This window comes from Excalfactoria chinensis, chromosome 1 (assembly GCF_039878825.1).
Source record: "Excalfactoria chinensis isolate bCotChi1 chromosome 1, bCotChi1.hap2, whole genome shotgun sequence".
NCBI lineage: Eukaryota > Metazoa > Chordata > Aves > Galliformes > Phasianidae > Excalfactoria > Excalfactoria chinensis.
In genome coordinates, this window is record NC_092825.1 from 88,695,827 (window position 1) to 88,707,708 (window position 11,882).

Here is an 11,882-nt window from a genome sequence, read left to right on the forward strand (position 1 = left end):
ACACTCAGGTTGGAGCCCAGAGCACCATGTGGTCCACATACTGAGTAGTGTCTGACCTTTCTGAAATTGATCAAATCACTCATGAATCCAGGTAGTTTGGACACAGTGCAGGGAAAGGACCCAACACACACTTCTATCCTGCCTGTAATGGCAGCAAAGTTACGGAGGGGAAATTCAGTCTGAATATGCAATCTCAGCACAAAATCCAGCCCCTCACACCAAGGAGGCTCTAGGTGTAACCAAAAGATGCCAGTACCCATGGTAGAACACTGCATGAGCTCAGGGTCTCAGGGAGTTCAGGGATGTTGCAGTGTTGTCAGTTGCAGCATTCTCTAACTGTCATTTCAGCTCTACATCACCCTCAGTTTGGGCAAAAAAAAAAACAGCATAGCTTACCTATTCCTATCAATTGCTCCAGCTCTACCTTTTAATCAGAATTCACACTCTGCAAAAGCTAGAGCCTGCAGCTAACAGATGCAGAAAATTACATATAATTAAACAGAATATTCTGTGTGAGTTTTCATGGTACTTGTTTCCCACTGCTCCCCAGTCACGCACCATTCCTCTTCATGGGCACTATGGAGAGCATGTGGAGCATCCATAGCAGCTGTAAGGGCAGCCGGGGTGTGTGTGCGTGAGCGCATGTGTGTCTGTGTATGTGAGTAGGTTGGGGGGTGGGAAGGAGCTGTGCTTAGCCACATGGTTTTCTTACCTCATATTTAACTCCACAGCCATTTTCTTCCATGCCAGGTAGCTGTGAGGCTCTGTTAATACACTGCCTGAAATCTATTTTCATCTAGCATTCAAAACATGACTGTAAGTGGTTTATTGTTGTCATGCTTTTAGATTACTTTAACTTTAGGAGCACTGCCTTTCTTCTCTTCATTTTTCCTGGCAATACACACTGCTTCTCTTGCGTGTAGGGTGAAAGATGTATAGACTGCTAGTTGTCAGTGCTTGCAAGTAGCCATTTAAAAGCAGATATTTTTTGTCAGCATTTTTATTTGTGAAGCCTCTATGACAGATTTGGAAATTGAAGCCCTTGATTTATCTCCAGGCTGAAAACTAGGCAGAGGCAAGGACACTGGGAGCCTTAGGAACAAAATTACAAACATGTCATTACCTCCTTTAATCTGCTCTTGTTTCTGTGAAATTGCTCCAGACAACCCCAAAAATCCATGCACTTTTACAACAGGAGAAAAAAAAACACCTCTTTTCAAGCTATTTTCCACTCATATTATCTGAGGCTACTTGCTGTTAACTTGTGTAAAAGCAAAGGTTAGTAAATATACTTCTTTGTAATACTTGTAGGAAGCTAAGCTAACAAAAATGATCAATATACAAAGCATTCATGTCTATGTATGATCTTTTATTATTTTTGAAATCTTGTTTGACCCAAGGATAAAACCAGTAGCAAGTCACACTTGCATTCAGCTCAGAACATACTTGGCATAACACAATGCAGCATCTGGCACATTGAAGCCATGACTGACAGACTCCAATCAAGATCAACATGATGAAAGTAGCAGGGGTTATTGAAAAGCAGAAGCAAGAGGCATCAGAGGAGCTATAGTGAGAAATGTGGCAAAAAGCCTAATTCCCCATTGCCTGCTCAACCCATTTCAAGTATCTCTTCCTTTTATACTGCACTGTAAACCTATACAGAAATTAGAATAAATACATACCTGCATTTGTATTGTCATGATATGACAATGACTGGAAAAGCACAGCAGAGGAGCTGAGGGGAGGCCTCATGGTAGCTGCAGCTCCTCACAGGCAGTGGAGGATCAGCACTGAGCTGTGTCAGGGGAGGGCAGTTGGGGGTCAGGGACAGGTGCTGCATCAGAGGGTGGTCAGGTTGTGAAACAGGCTGCCCAGGGCAGTGAGCACAGCCCTGAGCTGCCTGATTTCAAAAAATGTTGGGACAAGTGTCAGTCATAATGGCATGGTTTTTGACTGGTCCTGCATGGAGCCAAGGGCTGGACTCAGTGATCTTTGTAGGTCCCTTCTATTTATATATTCTATGAATCTGTGCGATCTCATTTCACATCAGATCTGGAAGAAGGTCACTCTGCCTAGGCCTACTCAGAGCCCATAGCATCCAGCACCTGTGTGACTAGTGCACAGCTAAAACAAAAGCAGTGCTTGGGAAGAGGATGAGTGTTTTTTCCCCTCCTTTTTCAGGTGACTTGACTTTGCAGAAGAAACAACGGGTCCCTAGCTGTTAACCTGAAATATTCTCATAATCATTGACCCAGTAAAGTTGTAATCTTATTCCTCCTAGAGCTGGTTGTGGTGACAAACATGCCCTGAAGCAAATGTGAGTGCTTGCAGAGCCGTACCACTTTATAGGATAGCACTTGTGCCAGAACTGAGAACACTGACACTGGGGACTGTGCAACCCCATTACCCTTCCTGGTAAATCTGCTGCTTGACCTGCTTTCTGGAGGAGGTTCAGGTAGAAGGCTTCAGTACTGGGCCCAGATGAATTGTTGATTTATTACAGGCTCAGTTGACTTGGCAAGGCTCCAGAGAGGAGTGGAAGTTCAGACGAATTTTGTTTGTAAGCATTTCCTATTATCTAACTTTACTTATTATTATTATTATTATTTTCTTTAAAATATGCCTGTTGTCAGTGGGCTGAAGTCCACGTTTCAGGCAGCTAGATCCACCCACAAAGAGCTCCAGTTTCTTCTCCAGGAAGCAGGCACTAAAGGTCACATCCTTACGCACCTTTACCAGTCCATCCCTTTGTGTTCAGACTTATTTCTGCTATATGATACCACTACCTATTATCACAAGCCTCTTTTGAAAATAAAAGGAGTAATCTGTCAGAAAACTTGGATGCCATATCAAATGCAGTTTAGTTGTACTCACTGCCATGCTACCATTGTCTTTTTTCAGAAGTGTGATCATAGAAGTGCTGGAAGTGAGGATAGAGCCCATTAGACAAGAAGGCAGAGACTGAAACTGTACACAAACAACTACCAAAAAGCCCCTAAATATACACTATTGATGTAAAAGCAAAAAAGACACAAAGCTGAGTAAATTTAAAGGAAGAAGAAAGCTATAGGATTCACCATGAACAGAACTTTAAAGAGGGGGCTGCTTACAGAAATGCAAAATAAAGTACTATGTACTTTCCTCCCTCCCACTCTCCCATGCCTCCTGATTAGACAGTGAGTAGAGCAGCAGATGAGGTCAATGACAGATCACTCCATGGTAAAGACAAGTCCATATGTCCCCACCTGAGAAGTCTGTCAGCTCAAATAAGAGTGATAGGCAAAGTCTGTGGGGAGGCAAGGCAGGAAAAGGGGAGGATGTTACTAGAGAAAAGTTGTCCAAACAGAAACTTCCTTTCATTAAAAATAAATAAATAAATAAATAAATTGCTGTTATCAGAAGGCTAAACTGGAAATTCAAATCAGTAATAGAATCAACCCAAGAAAGAAAGAAGTTAATCATCGAGGATTAACAGAAATCTCGTTGTTAGCCAATTGGGCTATCTTAATGATGCTTGCCATTACTAGGTACTTAGTTGGAAGCTGACTTCCCATGTGAACTTGGTCTTTGTGATGAATGAATCAAATTGTTTTATAACTTGACCATAACAATGTGGAATTCTAGCTGTCAATTACCGCTTTAATGTTTTCACTTATGGCATAAATACTCCTTATTGCACAATATTCATACTCCTGCATAATAACTATGTGTGGAATTTCACTATGGGTGTATAATTTCATCATTTATATGCCATTCCGTATTATTTGGGAACAGGTGAATTTAAAATGTATTATTACATAGCCTCCACTTTGGTGGAGATCATTTTAGATAAATACCACAGACTGTAATTGCAGTGCCTGGTGTTAAAATTAAGTGTTCATCCACTGAAATATATGGATTATGGGTGCAGCAAAAATGTTCTTATGTAAGTGAGATGAGAATCATGTCCACGGCATGGAAAGTTCATTGAATCTGACTTTTTTATTCTAGAAATTGTGATTGACAGACTACCTTATTACACTGCTTTTTTTTTTTTTTTTTTTTCTTTTTTCTTTTTTCTTTTTTTCTTTTTCCTTCTTAACTTTAAGAATATATAATGAAATTAATCATAGCCTGGAGGAGACAGTTCGAAACCTGAGAAGAATTAGATTTGTCAGTGCAAGCTTTACAACTCACTTGGACTAATTCGCTACTGGCAAATATATCACTGTCATATACTTCTGTAAACTTTGCGTTTGCAGTCTTTTGAACTAACTATACAAGCTGAAGCACTGAAGTCTAAGAGAGTGATAGAAGTGTTGATGCAAAGTTTCTGTCTTTGCAGTAGTTCCGGTAGAGATGTATTGTTATACTCCCACGTCTTCTAGTAATAATTATTGTTTCACTCATATCAGAAACACAGAAAAAATGGGAAAAAAATAGTTTGACTATTTATAAACAAAGCAAAGAGCAGCTAAAGTGAAAAATTAGGGAAAGTGAACTGTACAGGAACATATCTAGCGTGTAACCAGGTTGCACATTAGCACTGAGCAAAATCTTTGCATCTTCAATATTATTACTGATTGGTTTACGCATTACTTCATAACCAGTCTCTTGACTGGACAAAAAGGGCTGTGTTACAACATATCCAGGCTGTACAAGCATTTTATAAGAGAAAAACAAAAGTTAGGGGAAAGTCTCCAGCAGTTTTTCTCATTTCAGTACTTGCCACTACTGTCAGTTCCCTGTAAGTTATTGATTTCTATTTGAAAAAAATAGCAGGAACAATATCTATGCTATTAAAAGTCCTGCACTATAGCAAAACCTTAATTATGACCTCATATTCTCTTGAGTCAAGATATCGACACATTTGATTGTCACACAACCCATCTGCTACCAAAGTTGTTTTGCTTTTACATTGCTGAAGGTGCAATGAAAAGGCACTGATACTGCAGTGAGAGATGAGTCGTCCTGTAAGGGGCTTGATTTTTCTGTTTCAGGATTTGGAGATTCCCATTCATTTCCGGACTGGGTACTGTCAGATATCTGAACTGAGATTATTAGCAAATGTAGTAGATCCTGCTGAATGCAGTTAATTTCTACATCAGTGGTTGTTGCAGATGTTTGCCTTCCTGATACCATATTAACACAAAGGCAATTCTAATAGGATTTGTAAGACATGCTAAACTAACAGAGTGGTAACAGAAAAGGGCTCATTTTTTAAAAGAAAGTCTCAAAGTGCTTTGAAAAGTTGCCTTAAATATTACCTTTATTTTCTAGATAGGAAACTGAGACATGGAATGGATATGAGACTAGCTGAGAAAAACCCAAAACCCAGTAAAACCTAGGAGTCCTGAGACTGCTTTTGCTCATGTCAACTAAAGAGCTTTGAGGAGAAACCCTCCTAAAAACAAACTTCTCCACTAAAAAAAAACAGGTTCACCATAGAAGTCTGTGTATCTAGAGGGAATAAGAAGATTTTTTAGGAAACCTAGGCACTTGAATAAATATATTTAGAAACATCACTACATATATCTTGAACAAATTTTGAGTTCAGATTGGATGTGGATGCGCATTCTCTAGCCAAGCTGCTATGGGATTTTTGATTAACAAGAGTTACAGGCATTTGAGTAAGTGAGGCAACCCTCAGCACTACTCATCAAAGCACAGTCCCCTCTGAGATGACATTTTGCGTTATGCATTTCATCTGGATTCACTACAGTCAGAAATTATAGGAAACCAAAATATTTTCAGATTTTCAGATTGTATTTGTTTCTTTGTTTGTTTGTCGGTTTAAAAAAAAAAAAAAAAAAAAAAAAAAAAAGAAAGCAGAACTTTCCTGACCCTTGTTTCTTACAATTTTTCTTGATTTTTGAATATTGGGTATTTATTGAAGTATTACATTTTGAAGTATTACATTTGTACATACCAATTTACACTAGAATAGTGCATATTGTGAAGCTAAGAGATGTCCTCAAGAATTTGTAACATTTTCATTTTCAGAGTATAGCAAAAGGAGATATTATGAGCAAAGGGACCTTTTATATGTCTTACAGAGACACTTTTGCATTCAGTTTAAAGTCTTCCTCAAAAGAACTGCTGCTATAATCCACATCAGCCATCCAGATGAAGCTGTTAGAGCAGTCCCATAACACAAGACTTGGCTGGATTCTGGTGGCAGCTCCTTGTCAGCTAAGAAGTTGGTTTTTCACAGCAACTGTGCATTTGAGTGGTTGTTTGGCCAGCAAAAAACAGGGGAATGTGAGGGACGTGGGTTATTCATGCTGCGCTGGGCACTGCGTTCTTTAGAAATCAGTCACATGCATTTCTTGGAGCTTAGCAGAGTTCCTGAGAGCAGCTTTGCTTGTGGAATTTTATAAGGACATTTAATTCCCAGAACTTTTCCTGTGTTCCTACAACTCTCTCATGTAACTACTTTTCATCAGCATCTGCTTTATCTGCTTATGATTTTCCTCAGTCATATTAGCCAAATCCTCCTGTAGACTATCATGGAACATCCCATGAATTCCAGTCAATATATAGAACTTTAGAGAAAAAAAAAAACCAAAAAACAACACACACACACTCCAGGCCCCCTACTATTTTTTCTTCCCTGTTGTAATTGAACATTTCTAGCTTAAAACAAGGACACTTCAATAGCAATATGACTGTGCCAGATACTCATCCTTCCCATTATTATCCTTCTCCCAATTTCCGAGCATCTGCTTAGGCACAAGCTGTATGGCTGTCTCTGTGTCTTGGAAGAAGTCAGTGCATTTAGATGCCACTTATTTTTTCTAGTGTAGAAAAGACATGGGGCAGTCAGCAGGACTGGCATGTTTCTTGCAGTTTCTTTTGGATGGCTCTGATCCTGCCTAACAAGAACTTGGATTTAAGAAGTTATTCAAATGTGGTTTGGGGGAGGGGGAGGAGGGGGGAGAGGAGGAGGGAAGGAAGTAGAAATGGAAGAAAAAAAAAAAAAAAAGCCTGAATGAAAGCTTTCCTTTCCCAGAACGACACTACATCCATCCCTTTGCAAAAGCAATAATTGGGTTCTATATTTATGTCCATCTGAATCAGGAGTAATTTTGCCGAAGTCCAAGGAGTTAGGCTGCTTTTAAAATGAGCTAGCTTTAATAGAAGTCATATTTATTTCTGTGACTCTCTTCACTTTGTTTCATACATATGTGATGTTTATCAAATCATTGCTGGTTCTTTATTAGAAAAACTAAATCAGACCATAAATAAGCTTACTCGTTAGTGACATGGGGCAGTAAGGGCTGTCCTTTATCTTCATGTCCAATGATCCCAGTTTCTACAGAATACTTCATTTCCATTTCCAAGAGACTTTCATGACTCGCACAATGAACTCTGTGGCTCATGAAATTCTGACATCGATCCTCTCTCCTTTCTTTCAGTTAATTGTAACAAATTTCATTGCCTTGTTGTAAAGCATATTATTTCTGGGAAGGCAATTCCTACCCTAGATACATAAGAAGGTGAAAGATTTCCAAGTTTTGTCTCTTGAGCATATTAATAATGCACCAAGGTTCAGCTTCCTTCAGTATGAATTTAATGGAGGGGTGTTAGAGTTTTTCTTAGCTAATAAAGAAGTGAGAATGTCTGAGAGTCACTGTTTCTCATTGTTTTTGGCAAGCACCCGATTAAGTGGATGGCAGCTGGTGACAAATGCTGTGACTTCACTTGCCATTTTCTTGTGAGAGCTGAAGTGGAGCCCTGGCCTGAAGTAATTGCTGCTGAGTTCCAGCATGGTTAGAGAGAATTATGCGGATGTAAATATTTGCATCAAATATGCTAGTTCTAATTGGAGCTGCTAGTGTAGCTACACCCCAGAAGAATAGGAAGGGCAGTGTCATCATTTCCCATTACTTAAGGGAGATGGTGGTGTCTCTTCTGGCTATAGGAACCTCAAGAAACTGACTTCTGCTTTGTGATCTACTGCATATTTTATGTTGAAGATGTTGCCCGTAGGCAGCTCACTCTCTCCTGGACTCCTTACTTCAGTGCATGTTTTTAGTGGTAGTCTTTGATCAGTTCGAATGCCACCTGTGAGTGACAGTGAAAATCCTTACTGCCAGGAACCTGATGTGATGCCTCCTCAGTTCCAGATCTGGGAACTTTAAGGTATATCAGCAACACTAAATGTCACTCTGCCCTCATCTTCTCTTTCAGAGGTCTTTCTCTGTTTCCACCATTGTTTTTAAATTTCTGTTTCATTTCTTTCCTAAATATTTTTATCATTTTAGCTGAATCTTTTCTCAAATCCCTCTTCTTTAATTGTGAACCTTGTGATGCTCACAGTGCCAGGTGAGGCAGCACTGCAACATGTCCTCCTGACATCACTTTTCCACATTCTTATATTTCTGATTCTTCCCCATCACACACAGCAGATATAGTTCTTTCCCCCCTGTTCCTAGTTCCTCATAGGAACAGTTACTTGTTAGCTTTGTGTGTTAAAGGGAGGCACTTTACTGTCTGGTTTTGAACTACAAAAAGGCAGAATGGTCATAATTCATTTCCCGAATGAAAACTCAGACTCAAGGCCCCAGTAGAATTGAAACTAGCCACACTGTATTTCTCTCCTATTGGAAAGAAATAAAAAATAATGCTGGCAGAGTGAGTGATTTGGTGGTTGAATCACACACTGATCTGGTGCTCCTGCTGACACTGGCACTCTGTCAAGCTGCAGAGCATCCAAGGAGCAGTGGCACAACCAACAGCTGCCTTCCCACCCTGGGGGCAGCAAATCAAGGACTGACGGTGAAGTTTTTTCCCACTTGAATGACTATGCCCTAGTTGGACTGAGAATAGCTGGCAAACTCAAAATGTTCTCCATTAAATCCCTTTATATTCTCTTTATTCTCACCCTCTTTAGGCTGAATATACCTTTTGGTGAAAAATATTCAACAAAAATTGCTAATCGACGAGTAAATCTAGAGTTAGTTTACTTGTGCTACACAAAACATCAAGTGCCAGCTGTACAGATGTAAAATAAGCATTAAAAACAGAAAGCTGTGTCCTGAAATAATACAGTAGATATAAAATCATGAGCTTGGAACAGCAGAACAAGATGGAGCAACCTACTTGGTAAGAACAAAGCAGAGAAGAATACATCAAATAGGTACTGTATTTGCGTATGTATGTCTATACACCTGTGCTCCTCTTCCTGTGTGCTTGTGAGTTTGTGTGAGTTAGAAAAAATGAAACCTCCCAATAACTGCACTACTAATTTCATACAGAACCACAACACTGCATTCACGTTTCAGTAACCTGTGTTATGAAATGTGAACAGACTTCTTACGCTCTCTTAACCGCTTGTCAGAAGAGAAGCTTATGATGTGTAAATGAATCTTTGTAATGACCTACTGACCTTCTTTCCTTCTACTCAGTGAAATGATGTAGTGCTCAAAAAGGATTTCAGCTGTTGCAGGAAGATGATTGTAAATGAGGAAGGTGCACAAGGCACCCAAAGAATAGTTGTGGGAAGCCATACCTCAGCCTTGCAACTGTCCAGTGCCACAGGATTACTTCTCACCTGCAGCAACTTCAGCATCCACATGCAGACTGTACATCTGACAGACAGTCTGATGTCCAGCATTCATCTGCTGGATGAAAGAAGAGGGCGCCAGTCTTAATTACATCCTGGAAAACAGTAATAACGGGTTGCAAAGTCTGTGTGGAAGGCCCACAGCACACCCCAAACTGATGCAGTCATATTTCTAACCTTCCAACATACCACTGTTGCTCTCCTTTACAGCAGCAGCCATGACCTTTGCTTACCAGCTTGAGGCAACAGAGACATCTGAAGGTGGTGGCAGCAATTCATCTGTGGCACTTCTCAGGGTAGCACAGTGAAGAAAACTACTGCTGACCATGAAGAATACCTTCAAGCACCCTCAAAGGGGTGGCAAATTTCGGTGCATTTTCTTAGCAAGCTCAGCCTGCTCCCCATAGTTGGCTTTCAAGAGTTTTTAGAATTTAGTCTAAGGTCCTGATCTCCATTTGAAGACCCTCACAGGCCAGATCTGAAAGCAGCTGAGAGACTCCCTAGAGCTCTTAAGTGTGGACTGCCATCAGTGATTTAATTCCTCTAGCACAATGAGGGTTTTACAAGAATATCCTAAAAGAGGAACATAGAATCCCACAGGAAGAAAGAACCATCACAAAGGGTACTATTTCTTCTCCAAGGCTCCTTATAATCTACACTTCTTACATAAACATAGGGGAAATGAAAATAAATGGATAAATAAGACACAATGCTTCATTGCACACATAGTCCTCCATGGGGAGCAGATGAGAAAATAAATATGACAGCTCTTAGTCATGTTGCTTACTGCTGTTCTGTAGGGTAATCTCACACTACGTTAGTGAGTGCAATATAATGATGTGCTTTAACTGAATCATATCATGGCAAGTGAATTTTGTCTCCAAGGTGAGTATTAGATGGTCCAGAAAGAATAAAAATGCATTGGAGCAATTACAGAATTATAAGAAATATTTTCTCTTGCCTGAGCCAGAGCTGGGTAGTGTTCTGACACAGAAACAAAAGCTTTTGCAAAAGGTGTACTTTCTAATTCTCCATACTTTCTGTTCAACTTCCTTTATCCAGGTCCAAGTCCTGATTTTCTTGTTTCTTCTCTTTGTATCTTACATATTCCTACATGTCTATAAGTCCAATCAGCCTAAAGCTGCTTGCTATGGCAAGCACTGCCTGTTTGCCATGCATTGGCATCACTGTTTTGGAAAATGTTTCTCACTGTACGGTAGCTCTGCAATTCTACTGGTTGGACCAGATTCTACTAGAACCTTGTGCAGCTGAAGCTCTAGAATTGAATACAGACTGAAAAGAAGAGTAACAGCATGACAGGTTCCCTTTCGGTCCTAATTCTGGAGAGGGTCAAACCTGTTTCCCAAGCTATTGGCACGTGCACAGCTTTGCCTCCTTTCCCTGCATGCTTCCTTTCCCCAGCCAGCTGGCACAACTTGGAGGATGTGCTCCCTCACAATACACTGAGCAGGGACACTTGCTATCCTCACCAGCTGACATTAGTGCTAATTTCCTGTAAGATGCTACAGAATAAAGAAGAGAGCTCTTTCTACAAATCTTTCCGGCTTGCTTAAAAACACTCTCTGTCTTCTTTTTTTTTATTATTTATTTTTTATTTATTTATTTTTTTCCTCCATGCAGCTAACAGAATCAATAAAGCCCTTGCCTCTTAGTCTTGAGCAGCAGAGGAGCTATTGCGACCATCTCAGCAGGAGCAAGAGCTCGAGTAAATAAGTAGCCCAGAGCTAATCAAAAGTGCCCTCCTGTGGCTCAGGATGCTGCCAAGTGCTTGAAGGAGAACCAGAAGGCAATGTAGCATGACTCTTTTGTCAAGCAAGGAACCATCTTCATTATCCTCCCATGATTATCTCTGAATTTCGCTAATTGTACTTACCTTTACCTTGCACTTACTTACCAGCAGACCTTGAAAGTGTGTTGCTCTGTAACATTATTTCTGAAGGTTATATATCTTTATATAGATGCTTGATAACTATGAAACGAGAGAGATAACTTTTTTTTTTTTTTTTTTTTTTTTTTCTGTATCCATGTATAATGTGATGGTCTAGCACAGAGACTGTATACAATTGCATAATTTCAAGCAATATTTACAGGTGGTTTTTTTTCCTCTTTGCTTCTTTACTTTTTTGTTTTTAAATCATGTTTGTTTCTGCTTATGTTACTCTCATTGAAAAACAAAGCAAAACAAAACAACAGACAAAAAATAAAGCTGTATTTTAATACTGTGGGGTATAGAGAAGGCAGCAATTTATTGCCTGTTTATAAAAAACATTTTTATGTATATGAAATGTCTGGAGGTATCCAAGATGAAGGT